Here is a 16107-nt window from a genome sequence, read left to right as displayed (position 1 = left end):
GTTAAGAAAATTGGCTGTTCATTTCGTAGCAGCGATTGTTGATTTGTTTTTGTTCTCATGACAAAATTTCCATGGGATCTTATAAAGTCAAAAAAATGGCCGAAAATTTTCCATGGGATGTTATTGCTGATGTGATTAGTTGGAGTGGTAATTATTATGGCATATGCAATATAAGCAATAGAGAAACTCAATCCTCAGTCCAGTTTCAATAACTTCAAAATTAATTAGGGAAGAATGAAAAATACCTAGAGAATCTTGGAGCAAGTGAGTGAGCTTTGAATTCCTGCACAAATTGGGAATATTCAAAAATCAGAATGTTAGTTTGGCATTAAGTAGAAAATTATAATCATATCAAACAAGCAAAATTAACAATATTAAATTTGTATCTTCATCAGATATCCTCATAAAAGATGAGCTGAAAGGAATATGTGGGATTTTGGTCGCCAGCGCTGCTATCACACCTCCCAGTGCAGATAAGGATCTGTTAATAATTTGAGTTTCTTTCAGCGGATATCCTTAAACGTCTGGCTTGGCTAATCTCTCACTTCCAGCAAGGTCATGAAGCCATAACTTGCTTCTTGTGTATTCTCCATTCATCAATCAATGCTGCATCATATACCACGATTGAATTTCTAGTAAAACAGCAGTTAAAATTTCACAACAACAAATAAAAAGGCCATATAGGTTTCTTACACAATTTGGTATCAGAAAATCATTAACTATAACTTTATCTATCTGTGTGGTTTGTTTCTCATGTCAATAAGAGAAGAAAAGGGGTACCATTTGGATCAGCTGTTGTGCTCTTTGCTCGCAAAGATGTCACCAACTTTAAGATTCACAAATATAAAGAGGATGCTAACCGTCACTATAAATCCAAAGAACATCAACGCCTTTAGCAGTCTGAAAATCTGTGCTGAACTTTCTCCTACCCAGTGACATTATCTGATTTGCGTAGCCCGGGAAGCAGAAAAGCATATACAGAATCAGCACTCATAGAGGAAATTAATAAGTTGTTGAGAATCAGCATTCTGTAAGCAGTTAACGCGGAGCACATCTAGCTTGTCAAAGCAAGAAGAGCATAATAAAACATCAGATCCAATAGCTTATACTCAAAGGATGACAAGGGACAATTTATCGCTAAGGTTGGATGGAATAGGTCCATCGAAATTGTTGAACCCGGGTCCAAATTCTTTAATTGCTATAGGGATTGGTTCCAGAGAATGAGTTGTTGCGCAGTGGGAAAATCTCAATTAACATCCTTGCACAAGTGGGTTAATATAACTAAAGAAACTAGGCTAGTGCTCACAGATGCTTACATCAACTTCGTGTACAAAAGATTACAAATTTCAGGAGCCAGTGTTCCATCCAGAGAAAGATCCTTCAAAGCTCTGCAAGTAGAATAAATTTCACATCGTTAATTCATATTCTCTCCACAAATCCAACAAACTTTTCTCTCTAACAAGGTTCAAGATCGATAAGATTAAGGTTGAAGCCCTATATGATTTTTCCCACAAACCATTGAATTTCCAACCTCCCACCAATACTACTACTTTTCAGTTCCAGGACTGAGATCTATGTCGTCAAGGGCAAATAAACTGACACGAGCAATTTACACTCCGCAAATCATGACAACAACAAATTTAAATTTACACAATAAAACAACCAATTTATCATGAACAGCAACAAAAACCCTAAATCAAAAGACAAAACCACTTACAAGACTAGTGGCATCGATGTTGTGTACAGAAACTCCAATTCCTCCAGCAGATTTACTAATAACAGCACACTCCTTCAAAGTGTCGTATATTCCTTCAATATTGTCCTCTATCATGCACACATGGAAGCCTCTACTCAACTACAAATTCCAACAAAACCTCAATTAGTCAGAAAATTAATCCTAATATCAAAATAACAAACAAAGAAAAAACATAACATACTTGAGGCCTTGGTGTCCTTGCATTGAAAAGAGTAGGAGAAGCATGAGCAAACCAACGCCGTGACATAAGATGATATGTTTTAGAACAGGATCAATATTGTCTTTGTGGATTCCAACAGATTTGTAAATTGAAGCTACTTTTTATTGTCAGTATATACCTGAATGAGTGATTGAGTTCTCTCTACTTCCATGTGTTAAAAGATAACGCCATTTTGTCTGTACTTAATTACAGGTTGTACATCTAAGCTGCAATCCTCAGAGAGTCCTTCCGAAAGTTAGACTTTAAGCCTTCCTCCGTCCTGATGTAAAGGAAATAAGAATCAAGTCAGATTCAAAATAGAGAGCTTAAAAGACAGAAGAAATCTAAAATAGACCGCAATTAGACCTCAAATGGCTAAAAAGGAAGACCATTCAAAACAAAATTAGAAGGAACTAAGAGTTACAAAACAAAATTGGGAACTAGGGTTCCTGAGAAACTAAAAAAAACACAAAAATCAATAACAGAACTTGGAGATTGAAAATAATTTACCGCATAATTTAAGTTAAGATAATCGTTACGACGCTTACAGCTATTGATAGTTAAGGCACCCATGGTGACAAATCTTCAGAAATTCGTGTTCGAATCTTCAATATGAACAAAACCCATCTTTAATTTCTCCATTTCTAACTCAATTAACGATTCACTAAGAAAACCCTAGTTCTCGATTCATAACAGGACTCAATCTTCTTCTTCATAATTAGCAGAAACACCAACTCCTTCTTCTTTTATACATCCTCACGATTTAAATTTCCTTAAGCCATACCTCAATTTCACCTCTCGATTTTCAACTGAAGAAGAGCAGAGAAGAAAAACGAAAAAGAAGAAAGAAGAAGAGAGAATAAGAAGAGAAAATGAGTTTCAAAGAAGCCATTGCAATTTGAAAGAACCGATCTACAACTTCCGTAAGTTTTTTTACATAAGAGAGTGATCGATAAATAGATTCTGTGGTGAGTTAGGGTTTTCTTTTGCAAGGGAGGCGGAAGATAAGGTTAGAGACGAAGATAAGAGAGGAAAATGAAGAAACTGTGAGAAATTTTCTTTTGATCTTCTATATACCTATCTTTAAACGGCCAAGATTTGATTTAAATATGGTCATACGGATTAGGGATATCTTTGGACGGTGGAGATTTGATTTGAGACTGTCATACGGATCAAGGAAAGTGTGTTTTCTTTGTGTGTTTCTTTGTGCTTTCTCTATGTGCTTCCGGATTGAATTTCGACTAGTCACATAAGTCGTGAAGTAATTTCGACTATCCATACATGTCATGAAGTAGCTTTAGTTCACACCGGAAGACTCGGGTTCTCAGGATACACCATTGAAATCGATAAATATGAAGCTCTTTGTGTGTTTTTTTGTTCTTTTTTTGTGATTTCGATTTGTGCTTTTGTGCTTTATTTTTTTGCTTTCGGTTTATTTTAACTAGGGTTAGCAAGATACATCATCGAAATTGATAAATATAAAGCTCAGTGTCGACTCGAACTTCAAATGTGGCATAATGGCATACAAACTATGAATCGGGAAGCTCTAGGAGGGTTCTGACTTCAAGCTTAGCATAATACATCATCGAAATTGATAAATATGAATCTCAATGTCGATTCGAAATTAGGTATAACGACAAATAAAGTATGAATCATGAAGCTCCAAGAGGGTTCTGACTTCAAACTTGGCATGATACATCATCGAAATCGATAATAAATATAAATCTCAGAGTCGATTTAAACTTAAAATATGGTATAACGACATAGAAACTATGAATCATGAATCTCCGGGAGAGTTATGACTTCAAACGTAGCATGATATATCATCGAAATCGATAAATATGAAGCTCAAAGTCGATTCGAACTTCAAATATGGTATAACGACATAGAAAATATGAACCAAGAAGCTCTGGGAGGGTTCTGACTTCAAACTTAGCATGATACATCATCGAAATCGATAAATATGAATCTCAATGTCGATTCGAACTTCAAATTCGGTATAACGACAAACAAAGTCCTAGAAGATAAAATCAATAACTTAAAATTAATAACCTAAAATCAGTTTTCATTCATCCTTCTTCCTTCTTTTAAAATCTCCAGCCGAACCCTCTTCAGATTTTTTTTCATCGCCGAAATTTAATCGCCAATTTGTGAAAAGTTAATCGACGATTAAACTCATCTGTATAATGGCTCGTTGTAAGCAAGTATCTCGTTCTAACCGATCAATTGAACAACCTGTTGAAGAAGAAGAACAAACTCAAAATCAACCGGAAGAAGAGATTGAAGAAGAACCAACTCCGTTAATGAGAATAAGAAGGTTCGTTATACAAACCCATCTCATATTTGATGTTTTTGATGCTTTTTTGATTGGTATGATAGATTTAATAGGTCAAAAACATGTATGTGCGGCGGTTACAGGGCATGGTTCGGCTTACAAAAAACTTTAGATGTGCGCCGAACCGTTCTTGAAACTGAACCCTGAAAGTGCATATGAACGGTTTGGCTTACATCTGAAATCCGTTGTGAGCCGAACTCAATGACGTACTAGCCTTATGCATGGTTCGGCTTATAAAAAACCTTAGATGTGCGCCGAACCGTTCTTGAAACCGAACCCTGAAAGTGAATATGAACGGTTTGGTTTACACCTGAAATCCATTATGAGCCGAACTTAATGATGTACGAGCCTTATATTTAGGATCGGCTTATTCGATGGTGTTAGTTTTGTGCCGAATATATTTTGTGAATTTCAAAAATTTTGCATGTGCTTAGGATCGGCTTGTATGGTTGTATTGTTTTGCGCAAAATAGTGTTGTTTGAATTTCATGAATTCTTCATGTGTAGGTTCGTCTTATTTGTATGATACAATTTTGCATCGAATACATCATTCAATTCATAAGTCTAGATTCGGCTTATTCGATGATATTAGGGTTACGCCGAATATCGTTGTTAAAATTCCATAAATTTTATATTGTATAGGATCGACTTATTTCTATTATATCATGTTGCACCGAATATGTGTTTGAGTTTATAATCATAGGTTCGGCGTATTAGACAGCATAGGTTGTGTGCCGAATATTTAGGTTCGGCTTGTAACTATTTTGTAGTATGAGCCGAACCATTCTCTGTGTAAGAGAATGAAAATTTCAAGACCTGGTTCGGCTCATATGTGTTATTGAGGGTAAGCCGAGCCTTCTTATTTGTTGACAAGTTTTTGGCATTTCAAATCCATATCATATAGTTTGTATCCCTTTGTTGTTCGAAACATACTTATAACTTTCATACTTGTGTCAGGACTAATGCAGCTAATAGAAGGAAGAAGATGGAGGTAACACCTTCTACTTCAAAAATTCCCGATCCTCGAGGAGGAGGTAAGAAAAGATTGGGAGCGGGAGGCATTGTAGAAGAAGAAGCTGAACAAGTTAGAGTTGGAAGAAAAGAAGAAGTTGATGATAATCAAGAAGAACTTGAAGAAGCTCATCAAGAAGAAACACAACCCAAGGAAATCCTAAGAAAGACAGGAAAGGTAAGAAGGTGACAGAACCTCATAAAGAGAAGGATGATGATGATCGACGGGTCACTGGTTTTCACATTCCTGCTGAAGATGACATAATTACACCTCGATCAGATGGTTTGCCTCATGGTCTTCCGGAAAATGGAGGAAATGTTTTGATTGGTTATGCCGAATCTTGGGCGAAGAGAATATACAAGACTCCTGATCACAACCGTGAAGTCCGAGTATTAAGACACCATAGGGAAGCAGAATGGAGTCTTCATGAAGAGGTTCCTGAGGTGATTGCTTACGTCCAAGCCAGTTCTTTATGGACTGCCATAAAGCATGGACACAAGGAATATGATAGTATTCGGCCTCTGCCTTTACCGAGAGATTCTGTCCAGAAACCTACACATTTTAGTTACCTTTTGAAGAGATGACAATCACTCCTGATGAGGCTAGTAAGATTACAGGCCTTAAAGCAAGGGGTAGAAGTGTGAAAGCTGATTTTTATGACATGAGTTGGGATGAGCTCTACAAGTTGTACGAGGAATTTCTTGGTTGGTATGCACACAAAACTGAGTTGGAGTTTTGTCGATCCGTTAGAGATGTCGATTCTGTTTTCACACCCGGTGGAAGAAATAAGATGAATAAGAAGATCAAGTTGACTAACTTGAAAAAGAAATTTGAGAACACAAAGGAGAGAGTTAGGGAAGGTTCGTTGGTAATGAATCCCGTCAAAGTGAGGCAAATCGGAACTGCCTACTTGTTTTATACTCTTGGTAGAGACATATTTCCCGACCTTACCGGAAACAAGGTAAATGCTAACTATCTCCAATTGGTAAGGAATCTTGAAACTTGTAACAAGTATGCTTGGGGAACGACTACGTGATGAGTGCCAAATATTGTATATATCTGTCCCTTTTTATTGGCATTTAACTCATCTTTTGTGCATTAATTCTATATTTTATCCCATATTATGTATTTTCATTGTTTTCAAGAATAAATATTTTTATTAATTAATTTTGCATTTTTAGGTTATAAATAAAGTTTGGATGGAATTAAGGAGCGAAAAGAGCAGAAAAGTGGTGGAAGCCAAGAGGAATCATGCAAGGAAGCCGCGAAGAATGTTGTGCACAGGACCAAAAGGCTAGAAATGGGCTTACAAGGAAGAATTGTTCTTAAAGAAGATATGGGCTTCGCATACCCAAGGTCCAAAACCCATTTCCAATATCCATACCCGCCTCCATCTTCAGCCGTCAGATTGGATCATCTCAGCATCCTACGGTCGCTTCATTGTTGTTCATCAAATCTCGATGCGTTGGACTAACATCATAGTACCTATCTCTAATCGGAGCCGTCATATTTGTTGTATTAAGCATCCAACGGTCTCTCCGAACATTCCTCCATCTCGCCGTTGGATCAATCCATCATCTTTGCATCCAACGCTTTATCTTCTCTGATCATCAATCTTCGCTCTACCTGCTTAACACCCGAGTACCAAACACCTATACCCTAAACCAAACAACACCTAATCTCTTCTACATCGACTCCATCTTATCCACTCCGTCTGCAACAGCCTCACCTTCACCACCAACTCCGCGAACTCCACTGCCTTAACCACCACAACCCCCACCAAAATCCATCATGGCTATCACCCACCGAAAACCATCATTTCCCCTATCTTTCTAGCCATATATTTCATCAATTTCTCATCTTTCATCTCACTGAAACCCTGGGTGAGAAATTGATAAAATAGGTGAGTCTATAGAATCAATTGAAGCATGGATATGGACAGAAGAAGAGTGGGTCGACGAGATGGAGCAGTTATCCCATCAAATTTGGTGAGATTTCAAAACCCTAATTTTACTGATTTGGGGATTTGGGGAGAAATAGTGTATGAACCCTAATTGGGTTTCTGGGTATAAATAAAGGGGTGTGTGGGTGTTGTAAACATGCCTGGGCTATCCAGAGCTTCACCCAAGAGGAATGGACTAGCCAGTTCCTCAACTGTTGGTTCATTTGTTTTGTAAATTTTCAGTCATGTTTTGTTTGAATTTGCTCTTATTTCAATATCAGTTATTAATGTTAATCATGTTCTAGTTGTCACTGCTAGGGTTAGATGAAACCATTAATTCATTGTTAAGTTCAGTTCAAGTTTTGATATAGTCTTGTTGTGCTAAGAATGCTAGGATTGAAATTCCTTTAAGTTAGTTAGACATACCTAAGTGGTTGACCTTTAGTTAGTTGATAAGTGAGAGTATCAGCTGATATTAGGAAGATGGCCATCTTAGTGCCTCTAACTTTCAATGTAAAACCAAACCCTTTGATGAGCAGCAGGCATAGAACCTCCACTGCCATCTAGTTAGTCAGTTGAGCCTAGAAGCTCACTGATAACTATACAAGGGACAAGAACATAGTGGAACTAGGATGACTTAACTTAAGTTAGTGGTGGATTCAATCCCTAATTCTTTATTTCTTTGTTCTAGTGCTTCACTGCCATTACTTCCTTGGTTCTTTATTTCTCACTGCCTTAGGCTCATTTCCTTTGATTCTTTGCCACTGTCAATCTTTGCATATTTGGCTCACTGCCACTGTCACTAGCTCAGAACTAGCTTATGAGAACTTCAACTCACACCCAAGTCCCTGTGGAATGACCTGTTCTTGCACACACACTACAACTGACACTGTGCACTTACAGTTATAACATGTAGGTTTTTTCTTGCTCTTATTTTCTACACAGTCCCCAGCCTACCAAATTTTTGGCGCCGCTGCCGGGGACTTGGTGCTGTGTTGTTGAAGTTTTTCTTGCATCTTATCCCCAACTGCATCTGTTGTTAGCATTAGTTGTAACTTGCATATCTTGCATATTGCATTTACATCATTTTTACATTGCATTCCTGCATCTTTGATTTACTGCTTTGACTTACTGTTTTGAATGCTGTTGAGTTCACCAGGTACCATCTTCTGGTGATGCTGAACTGTGTTGCTGCTGCCTGCTGCTGCCTAGTGCTGCTGCCTGTTGCTGCTGCTGTTGCCAACTACTGCTGTGCTGCCTGCTGCTGCTGCTGCCCAGGAGAGGAGCTGTGGGCTGAGCCTGAAGTTCACCCAGTTCACTGGGTTGGGTATTATTTTCTCTTCCATTAAAATTTTGGGCTGTAGCCAGTTCTGAAATTGTGTAAACCCAACTGAAACTGAACTTTGGGCTTGACCCACTAAATTTTGTAAAACGTTTTCAAAATCCCAGTTGGGCTTAGTCTTTTGGCTAAACAGCTAGCCCAAAACCCTTACTGAAATTTAACCTCTGGGCTTGTTTCTGAATTGTGGGCTTGACCCATTTGAAAAAATGTTTTCAAAAGCCCAAGTGGGCCTCGTACTTTGGCTCTCTGAGAGCCCAAAAAGAAACCAAATACCCAACTGGGCCTCACTTCTCAGGGATTGGTTTAGAACCATTATCACTGTGGGCTGCTATTCCAGGCCGTGGGCTTCGTGGAAAAAAATCGTGGGCCGTGAGCTAGGCTTGGTTCACTGAACCCATTAGCTGGGCTTTTTCCCTAAAAACCAAAAAGTTTTCTTTTTTTCCCCAAAAACCAAAAAGTTTTTTGTCCCATAAAAAACCAAAAGCTTTTTCCCTAAAAACCAAAGTTTTCCAAAACCCACAAAAAACCAAATGTTTGCCCACAAAAACCAAATGTTTTTCGTTCCCACAAAAACCAAAATTTTTCCAAAAATCCAAACCCATTAAAACCAAATAGTGGGATTTGTAACATAGTTACTTAGCTTGTGAGCTCAATCATTTCAGGATATTGGTCTGCAACCGGGGATTCAAACAAATCCCTTAGGGAACTTGCTTATAGGCATACTTCACGTTACGAGCCTCCCATAGACCATGATGTCAATAGTTATAGGAATTATTATGGACATTTTCAAAGTCCCGAACCTCAATACATGAACCCTAATGACTATTCGCACATGCATCATTCACCACAACGTGAAAATGAACATTTTGCTAATGTCTCACTCACACAATCATCACTTTTGGATGAGTTAGAAGCTAGAATCACAGCTTTAGAAATGCACTCGCATGAGGAATCTGTCACATCTAACTTTCCTAGGCAACCTGAAATCTATGCTTGTCCCGCATGTGGTAGCTTAGACCACCCTGTTGAGAATTGCTATATTTTGCATGATTTTAGGCAGTCTAGAGGATACCATGACAATCCAAGGTATCAAATACCCACAGATTATGATGCTGGTAGTTATTGGGACCATAATCAACCTTTCGAAGGTTGCGATAATTCTTTTATAAACCCTAACGACCATGCACCCATGTATCACTCACCACAGTGGGAAGTTGAACAATTTCATACTCCCATGACACCTTGTATGCAATCTTCGACGGAAACTATCAATCTCATCAAACAAAATACTGCTATATTAGAAATGCAAGCATTGAATGATCATCCATATAGCAACATCTCTGAAATCCCCTTCCATAGTGAACCTCATTAACAATCATGTTTTGAAAATCCATATGAATCTAGGGTACCCACTAGTGAAGCCTCTCCTTCCATTGAGCAACTTAATATGACATTAAGGAGCAACCTGATTCATTTACAAAATGTAGGAGAGGAGGAATTTCACCATGAGATGTCTGTTATCCCTAATGAAATTAATTTTATAAATAATGCTTATAATCCTACTCATGCTAGTAATATTGAACATGAACCTAATTTAGAGGTAAATGAGTGGACTAAAGACACTGTAGTTTCGAATAGGGAATGGCATTCTTGTTTTGATGATGATGATGATGATGAGTATGTTATGTTAGAAGAACATGTCTATACTGAAAATGTTATGGAACCTTTGGGTTCAAATACATTAGGCTTCTCTGCCTCGACCTTCATGAATGATGTTTCTTCTAGTATTCAATGTGATGTTTCCCCTGATTTGCCGATGCATGAGAATAAATCTGTTGATGATGTTGATGATTCTGATTGTGAACTCGCTAAATTGTTTGATGATTGTGAGCATGTTGTGACACGTGTAGATGATTTAGGAGATATTGATTTGATTAATAATGATGTGCCTATCTCCCTGCATAAGTCACAGTCTGATGGCCTTCCACCCAACCTAGATTTGGTTTGTAACAATATTGTAAAACCAATTTTTCTGAGAATTCCCAACCTAGGTTTGGAACTGTGTGCTTCCAAAGTCCTTTTGGACTATTTTGCATCTAAGTATAATATCTTTGAGGAGCCACAGTTGGAATTAGCATGTTTGCCCGTCCCTAGCAAAGTTCATTTCGAGCTAGACCTTGTGCATGACGAACCCCCAAAACTGCGAGATTTTATACCCAAAATTATATCTGTTGAAAAATCCAGGTTTGGGGGTAGCTCATTTTGTTTCACAGCTTCACTTGCATTTCTTTCCTGTTATATTTGTGTGAAGCTGTTGAAATCTCTACACTTCGTCTTTTGGGTTGATCCTCAACTCTTTAGATTGTTGGTGTACGGAAAATTTTCTTGTATATAATCCAGTAGATAATATCTTAGTTGAACTTTGTTTCTTTTGTATATATTGTGCTAATCCAATGTGATCTTAGCCGAAAATGTTGGATTCTAGCCGTGAATAATGGAGTTCGGTTCTTTCTTTCGTCAAATCGGGTATTCTCTTTCCTTTTTCTCTACTCAGCATGGTCCTATTCGTATGTTGCATCTTTTGAAACATTGAGGACAATGTTTATTTTAGGTTTGGGGGTATAGAGTAGATACCACGATAACATGCTATCATGAAAACTGAACTCTTTCTTTTTGAAAATTGAACCCTTATCATCTACTCAATTATAGCATGTAAAAAAAAATAATAATAAATTGAAAAATTGAAAAATTAAAAATGGAGCTCATTTGCCTTGAAATGTTGATTCCTGTGCATATATGTTAACGTAGGGTCCTTAGTCTAGATGATAAGGCACCCCTGATTCTAACACAATTCACATGTTGATAAGAAATTTGCACACGCACGATCTACCAATACATGTTTAGCCTCGGGTAGGTGTTTGATCGGTTAAGTAGACTGCCAATCATCTAGAATACTGAATGAGACTTGACTAGCTTGTTCTCTGGTTGGCTGGGATAGAAGTTGGAGGATACATTAAGAAAAGCAACCATTGAATTTGACTGGGTACATCGAAAAGGGATACCTCTTCCAAAGTGCCATGTAAATTTTAATTTCTGTTCATCAAAACAAAATTGTTAGTATGATGTAAATTGTTGTTTCAATTTCAAAAAAAAATTAAAAAAAAAATCAGAAAAAATCAGAAAAATACAAAAATATCAAGTATTTATTTCCAAGTTTTGTCATGTTAAAGGCAATGTTTCTCTCTTGTCCAAAAATAAAAGAGGGTAGTCTATGTAAATAAGAGTCATCTTTTTGTTGTAAATAGTCTTGTAATAAGGAAGGAGGGTGCAGCCATCGATGTACAACGCGGGTAAACTTAAATATCACCAACTCTTAGGTGAACATTCACAATTCTCGTAAAGCCGGACAGCTAGCATGGCTTTGAATTCAGTTCTTAGCCTAAAAACTATCTCTTAGCGATTGCCAGTCATAACTTCTGATCATTCTTAACATGTGTAGATACACTTTACACTCTTATCACATGTCTTTAGTTGTTATCAGTGCTAGGATTGTGTCTTTGACAGCTAGATTGACATATCCATTTTTCTGTGAGCTTAAACTGTCTTGCACATGTCACATTTTATGGAATTTGAGATTATATTTTTTCCTAGAACTTTGTAGGTACGTTCTAAGCAAACCTTCACGAGACTTCAACTCGTCCACTAGGGACACTTAGTGGTTTAAAAGGCTTAGTGCATACGCTAAATGCATTCGAGAGACCAGCGACAGTGGTATAGTTAGAATTTCCTTAGTTTTGTTTTACTTGAAGACAAGTAAAATTCAGGTTTGGGGGTATTTGATGAGTGCCAAATATTTTATATATCTGTCCCTTTTTATTGGCATTTAACTCATCTTTTGTGCATTAATTCTATATTTTATCCCATATTTCTGTATTTTCATTGTTTTCAAGAATAAATATTTTTTTTAATTAATTTTGCATTTTTAGGTTATAAATAAAGTTTGGATGGAATTACGGAGAGAAAAGAACAGAAAAGTGGTGGAAGCCAAGAGGAATCACGCATGGAAGCCGCGAAGAATGTTGTGCACAAGACCAAAAGGCTAGAAATGGGCTTACAAGGAAGAATTGTTCTTAAAGAAGATATGGGCTTGGCATACCCAAGGTCCAAAACCCTTACCCAAACCCATTTCCAATATCCATACCCGCCTCCATCTTCAGCCGTCAGATTGGATCATCTCAGCATCCTACGGTCGCTTCATTGCTTTTCATCAAATCTCGATGCGTCTGACTAACATCATAGTACCTATCTCTAATCGGAACCGTCAGATTTGTTGTATTATGCATCCAACGGTCGCTCCGATCATGCCTCCATCTCGCCGTTGGATCAATCCATCATCTTTGCATCCAACGCTTTCTCTTCTCTGATCATCAAGATTCGCTCCACCTGCTCAACACTCGAGTACCAAACACCTATACCCTAAACCAAACAACACCTAATCTCTTCTCCATCGACTCCATCTTCTCCACTCCGTCTGCAACATCCTCACCTTCACCACCAACTCCGCCAACTCCACTGCCTCAACCACCACAACCCCCACCAAAAGCCATCATGGCTATCACCTACCGAAAACCATTATTTCCCCTATCTCTCTAGCCATCTATTTCATCAATTTCTCATCTCTCATCTCACTGAAACCCTAGGTGAGAAATTGATAAAATAGGTGAGTCTATAGAAGCAATTGAAGCATGGATATGGACCAGGAGAGGCAGAAGAAGAGTGGGTCGACGAGATGGAGCAGTTATCCCATCAAATTTGGTGAGATTTCAAAACCCTAATTTTACTGATTTGGGGATTTGGGGATAAATAGTGTATGAACCCTAATTGGGTTTCTGGGTATAAATAGAGGGGTGTGTGGGTGTTGTAAACATGCCTGGGCTAGCCAGAGCTTCACCCAAGAGGAATGGACTAGCCAGTTCCTCAACTGTTGGTTCATTTGTTTTGTAAATTTTCAGTCATGTTTTGTTTGAATTTGCTCTTATTTCAATATCAGTTATTAATGTTAATCATGTTCTAGTTGTCACTGCTAGAGTTAGATGAAACCATTAATTCATTGTTAAGTTCCGTTCAAGTTTTGATATAGTCTTGTTGTGCTAAGAATGCTAGGATTGAAATTCCTTTAAGTTAGTTAGACATACCTAAGTGGTTTACCTTTAGTTAGTTGATAAGTGAGAGTATCAGCTGATATTATGAAGATGACCATCTTAGTGCCTCTAACTTTTAATGTAAAACCAAACTCTTTGATGAGCAGCAGGCATAGAACCTCCACTGCCATCTAGTTAGTCAGTTGAGCCTAGAAGCTCACTGATAACTATACAAGGGACAAGAACATAGTGGAACTAGGATGACTTAACTTAAGTTAGTGGTGGATTCAATCCCTAATGCTTTATTTCTTTGTTCTTGTGCTTCACTGCCATTACTTCCTTGGTTCTTTATTTCTCACTGCCTTAGGCTCATTGCCTTTGATTCTTTGCCACTGTCAATCTTTGCATCTTTGGCTCACTGCCACTGTCACTAGCTCAGAACTAGCTTAGGAGAACTTCAACTCACACCCAAGTCCCTATGGAATGACCTGTTCTTGCACACACACTACAACTGACATTGTGCACTTGCAGTTATAACATGTAGGCTTTTTCTTGCTCTTATTTTCTACACAGTCCCCAGCCTACCACTATGCTCGCTTACCTGCTGGACCAAGTTGCCAGCGCGTCTAGGTTGACAAGTACAAAGATCCGAGGAAACTTCACTTCGTTCCAGGTAACTTTTGGAAGTTCAGAGTATGGTTCGGCTTATTACTATAAAATCGTATAAGCCGAACTTCTTATTTATTGGGTTCGGCTTATAATACTTGATACATATAATCCGAACCTTTCTCTGAGTTTGCGAACTTTATTCTTACTTTGATGTTCCAACTAAAAATTGTTTCTATCACTTCAATTCCTTTGATTTTTGAATGTGGTTCTTTGGATGTAGGTGTGGATATATGACCATTTCCCAATTTTGAACGTGGCCAAAGTATATGAAAAGGATGTCGATTATGTTGATACGGAGCCAACTGCAGCACGGTACTTGTACGAGGACTCGAAGAAAAGGAACAAAAAACATCTGGTGGCAAGTTTGAGAGAGAGGTTAGACACAATGGGTGTTGATGATGTCGTTTTTCAACCATAAAGAAGAAGATGAAGTTGTTGAAGATGAGGGTATGCCGGTAAATATGTATCATGGTCCATTGTTTTATCCCAGTGGTTATGTTATATACGATCCTCGGCGAGTACTCCGTCAAATGGGATGCGTCCAAAAGGTTCCTTTGTTTGATGAGAAATTCAGGTTGTTACGAAAGAGTGGTATTGGAACTAAAAGCACTAATTCATCTTGGGAACCAGAGTATGATCCTCGTCCCACCCTTGAGTTTTGGAACCACTTAGACCATCACACATTAGATGTGTCCACGTTAACACCTTTACTTGATGATCCATGTGAAGAGGATCCGGGCTATATGGATTGGTATAACCAAATTTCTCATCCCTTCATTATCAATAAGGAGAGTCAGAAGATAGCTCATAAGGGGAAGGCCAAGGCAATCAAGATCACCAACAAGTCTACTTCCGAAGATGTAGTCAACGCTTTCAAGATAATGGTAAGAATGACTTCACTTTATACTATTTTCATATATTAGTTATGGTAAAAATGTCTTCAACCTCACGGTTATAAGTTGTTGGCAAATGAAAAAATAGGTTGCCGCGGGTAGGGAGATGTTGAAAAAAATGAAGGCCAAGCTTAGTTGCAAAACACCATTGACTGTGGAAGAACAAAAAAACATCTACAACAAGTGGGATGCAATCATCAACAAAGGACAAGGACCCGAGGAACCCGCACAAAGGCCTACCACTAAGAGGTCTCGACAAGTTGGTGAAGGTACAAGTGGAGATGGTGCTACCGGCCAACCCGGTAATGATGCGTTGGAAGTTGAAGCCCAAGGTGGAAGAAGAGGTGGTCGTGGAACTAACAAGAGGCGTCGTGGTTAAGTGCCCTTTTATGTTTCCAAGTTCCTTTAAATGTTTTCTTAACTTTTATGGTGTCGCAAACACCTTGCCTTTTAGGTGCTGAACTTTGTTTTTAATGGTGCTGGGATTGTGTTATGGACACCTTGAATTTCATGTTTTAATAAATATCGTAAATGCTAATTAGTTACTCATTACCTGGAATTTATAAAGTTCGGCTTATCCTGTAATTTGAGTTATGCGTCGAATATGAAAAACTCTGATTCAGTTATCCTGTATTTTTAGTTACACGCCGAATCTTTTGTAATTATAGGTTCGGCTTGTTCGATAGTATTAGTTTTGCGCCGAACCTATAATATATGAAAAGGGTACTTCTTCGAAAATTTGAAATTAATATGATCCGGCTTATATATTCAAATTAATATGCGCTGAACCTGTTTCAAAATTTGAAATTACAGCTGTTA

General features: G+C 38.0%; 1 long non-coding RNA gene across 1 annotated transcript; it reads right to left on the bottom strand.

The window, feature by feature from the left end:
* Positions 1-1330: 1330 nt before the first annotated feature.
* On the bottom strand, positions 1331-1982 carry LOC113278003. The gene is made up of 3 exons (XR_003325260.1): positions 1938-1982; positions 1718-1855; positions 1331-1388 (listed from the first exon to the last, which is right to left on the bottom strand). It is a non-coding gene; the product is annotated as an uncharacterized LOC113278003 (long non-coding RNA).
* Positions 1983-16107: the final 14125 nt, after the last annotated feature.

Source organism: Papaver somniferum, chromosome 5, assembly GCF_003573695.1.
Source record: "Papaver somniferum cultivar HN1 chromosome 5, ASM357369v1, whole genome shotgun sequence".
NCBI lineage: Eukaryota > Viridiplantae > Streptophyta > Magnoliopsida > Ranunculales > Papaveraceae > Papaver > Papaver somniferum.
Note: the sequence above shows the minus strand (reverse complement) of the source record. Positions and strands in the feature narration are given on the sequence as shown.